At 37.3% G+C, this 4,062-nt stretch overlaps 1 pseudogene; it reads right to left on the bottom strand.

Annotated features, from left to right (window-relative positions):
- Positions 1-1,075: 1,075 nt before the first annotated feature.
- Positions 1,076-3,132, bottom strand: LOC113252644 (cytosolic 5'-nucleotidase 3A-like; annotated as a pseudogene).
- Between the last annotated feature and the right edge of the window lie 930 nt (positions 3,133-4,062).

Raw genomic sequence — 4,062 nt, 5'->3', positions numbered from 1 at the left:
ATAGATTTTCAGATGAATAGAATACATTTTCCTAAAGTGTTTACCACAAATAAAAGTTGTTCAAAAGTGAGACATCATTTAGTATTACTATCATCAATTAGCATCTATAGTAATTACCTGTGAAATAATTTAACATTCATTAATGTAAATATTCGAGAAATATTTCCTGAGTGTAACTAGACTACAGACCTGAAAGGACTCACTTCTCCCCAGTTCTGGACCAGTAGTTTATACATCAGACTTTTTCAATAAACTTTCATAAGATATGATCAGATGAGATCAAATCTTAGAAAAATAACTTCAAGCTAACTTCAGCTGGCCCATAATGGTAAAGGTGTTTAATATTAGAAAATAGTATCACACAGTATAGCAACATTATGAAGATGGTAATTAATACACTTAAATGAAACCTATCCAAGGCATTTTTTGTTGTCAAATAAGTGAATAATCATCTTGACAGCAAAATTTAAAAAGGCTTTTCATTTTATGCGTGTTATCAGTGCTTCAATATAAAACATATCGTCAAGATTAGTGACATGTGGATACCAATGATTTTCTTCAAACACTGACTGCTAGTATTTTCTGGTAAATGCTAATTTTCACACAAATTAACTAAACATAACACAATTTCAGGAGATGATGATATCGGCATAATTCACCTAAATTACAAAAATGGCAGTACTTAAAATCATGTACATTATTTCACCATTTCATAAAACTCCTCTTTAAACTTCTATAAACTTTCCCAGAGTAAAAAGATTCCTCAAAAGCCCTATTATAACGTTAAACTACAAAATTCAGTATGGAAATGCAGGAAGCTGTTTTTCAAATTTTTGCTTTAAGTTTTTTTTTTTTAATCTGTGAAACCATATAGTGAGGAGTGTGTGGAGAGGGGTGGAGAAAAAAGGAGCTTCTAGTTGATGGATTCAATATGTCTGAAAATACCTCAATAATGTAGAGAAAAAACTTCAAGAGCAAGAATGTATTATAAATAGAAGCCTTTCAGCAAGATGGACAGGTGAGCAGCTCTTGCATCAATTGCATCCACAGGAGAGAGGTCTCAAAGAATGCTAGTTTATAGAATCTTCTATAAGATAGAGTTGGCTACATCCAATGATTCATCTTTTACTAGAACAATATCGTAAGAGTCCATGTACTTTTCTAAATGTTCATCCACCCTATCATTTAGATATCCAATTCTCAGAATATGTTCAAAATTGACTACTCCATCTGCCCTTCTTATATCCCCTTGGGAATCTCCCAGAATTATGTTGCTATTATATTTTTTATTATTATTATTACGGTATGTTAGTCACCATACAGTACATCTTTAGTTTTTGAGGTAGTTCCATGATTTATTGTTTGCATATAACACCCAGTGCTCCATGCAATATGTGCCCTCCTTAATACCCTTCACTGGGCTAGCCCATCCCCCTACCCTCCTCCCCTCTAAAACCCTCATATTTGTCTTTTATCAATTGAAATATTCTGTATTCTTCAAGGCACCATTATGTTTGTTAAATAAAGGAATTGGTTTGCCTTTAAATCCTTTGAGCACCCCATTATCATCAAGATCCATGAAGTTGGACACTACTGTGATGTTTGGGTGATAAACACTAGCTTGATGGATTACCCCCCCCCCCAGTGTATCACCAATACCAGCTGAAAATATGAACACAGGGATACTGTATTGTTGGGAGTTTATCGAAGAAATCCTAACACCCTTCCTTGAGCATAACATTGGATTCTGCCACAGTTTCTTTAAGTTTGGCTTTTGGTAAAGCCTGTTCAACAAGCAAACCATGTGATTTAGTATACCATTCTACCATATAGGAGTACTACTCTTCTATAGTAAGAACAGGATTTCAATAGCATATTTTTCCTTCAGTTGCAATAACTTTTTTCAACATTCATCTGTAACCAGCTTACTGTTTCTTGTCAATGACATAACAACATGCTGGGCATCTTTTCCTTCATAGGAAAATCTACTCAGTGTCATATCAAAGTCTGTTATTATCTGAAGTATGGCAGCTCCTCCCTTAATAAGACCACAGATAATTTCTTCTACTCTTGCAGGGTTCTTGATTCAAACTGAACTTCTCTGGAATTCTTGCATCATTTTCACATGTACAGTGGAATCTTTTTTTCTTAATATTTTTTTATTATATTGTTAGTCACCATACAGTACATCCCTGGTTTTTGATGTAAAGATCGATGATTCATTAGTTGCGTATAACACCCAGTGCACCATGCAATACGTGCCCTCCCCACCACCCATCACCAGTCTATTCCATTCCCCCACCCCCCTCCCCTCTGAAGCCCTCAGTTTGCTTCTCAGAGTCCACAGTCTCTCATGCTTCATTCCCCCTTCTGATTAACCCCCCTTTCTTTATCCCTTTCTTCTACCGATCTTCCTAGTTCTTAGGTTCCATAGATGAGAGAAACCATATGATAATTTTCTTTCTCTGCTTGACTTATTTCACTTAGCATTATCTCCTCCAGTGCCGTCCATGTTGCAGCAAATGTTGAGAAATCGTTCTTTTTGATAGCTGAGTAATATTCCATTGTATATATGGACCACAACTTTTTTTTTTTTAGATTTTATTTTTATTTATTTGACAGAGATAGAGACAGCCAGCAAGAGAGGGAACACAAGCAGGGGGAGTGGGAGAGGAAGAAGCAGGCTCATAGCGGAGGAGCCTGATGTGGGGCTCGATCCCATAACGCCAGGATCACGCCCTGAGCCGAAGGCAGGCGCTTAACCGCTGTGCCACCCAGGCGCCCCTGGACCACAACTTCTTAATTCAGTCATCTGCTGAAGGTCGTGGAAGGAGCCAAGATGCCCTTCAACAGTGGAATCTTGATTAGGCATTTTGTGGTTATCCAATCTTCCTTAGAGCATTCAAGTTCTTTTGTCCTTGAATTTGTCCTAGGACAACAGCATAGGTGGTAAGTAATTTCCAGAGATGTAGGGCTTGGATACAGACATCTTGATGATCTTGGTTTTCCATGTTGTCTTCCTCTTCAAAGTGCATATATACTGGGCCAGCATCCCCCCCACCCTCCTGCCACCAGGGTGCACACACCGGCGCTTACCACCACACCCATCCTCGCCACAGCCTCCTGGTCCATGAATGGGGTGTCCTGTGCCTCCCAGCCAGAAAAGAAAAACTCAAAGACGTTTTTAATGGTCCAGATATTATAACTCTCAGATCACTCAAAAGCAAAATGATAAAAATGTAATATAAGACCAAAGAATATTATTTAACAGTGAAAAGAAGAAGCAAGTTATATATATGGAATTTTTAGTTATAATATTTCTACTGGAGGATACCTCAGACTGGGATCCAATGGCCCTAGATTCTGGTCCCATCTATACCAACGCAGTTTCCCCACTGCTCATATCATGTTTGAAATAATTAAATAACCCAGCAATTTCAATAAGGTTTTGCTGTGAATATGAACTCACCAATGCTTCATAAGTCCCCAAAGATAAGCAATCTATACAGGGTTGGCTTCATGGACCTGCCACATATGCACTCAGGTGCATGAATTAGAAGGGCCTAAAGTTGGTTTAATGCTGTCACTATCCTGAAATTCTTAACAATTTAACAAGGGCCCCATATTTTCATTTTGTATTGGGCCCCACAAATTATTTAACTGGCCCTAATTATAATACCAAAACTGACATGAGGATTCTGAGTTACTTTTTACATAGGTCACTTGTGTCATACATTTGACAAAAAAACTAACCAATTTATCTTGAAACACTTTAGTTAAGAAACTACAGCTGGAAAACCAGCAAGTTGGACTCATACAGTACCTAGGAACTTCTCGTAAAACTGCAAGGACAATTCATTTGTTTCAGAGTTTGGAACTTCCACTTCCTACTCCATATAAAATAGGGTAAAGAGAAAACTAGTTAGACTCTCCTCTCAGGTGCTCAACTGTCTTTGTATGGGAGCACATATTTAAACTTGCTTTTCTCTGAATTTTCATTTTAATCTTTGGAGAGCTCTTCCTCCTAAAAGGTTTTATACATTATTCATTCATTCAATAAAT

The sequence above is a fragment of the Ursus arctos genome, unplaced genomic scaffold (assembly GCF_023065955.2).
Source record: "Ursus arctos isolate Adak ecotype North America unplaced genomic scaffold, UrsArc2.0 scaffold_6, whole genome shotgun sequence".
Classification (NCBI taxonomy): Eukaryota; Metazoa; Chordata; class Mammalia; order Carnivora; family Ursidae; genus Ursus; species Ursus arctos.
The sequence above is the reverse complement of the archived record's forward strand: the minus strand, read 5'-3'. Positions and strand labels throughout refer to the sequence as shown.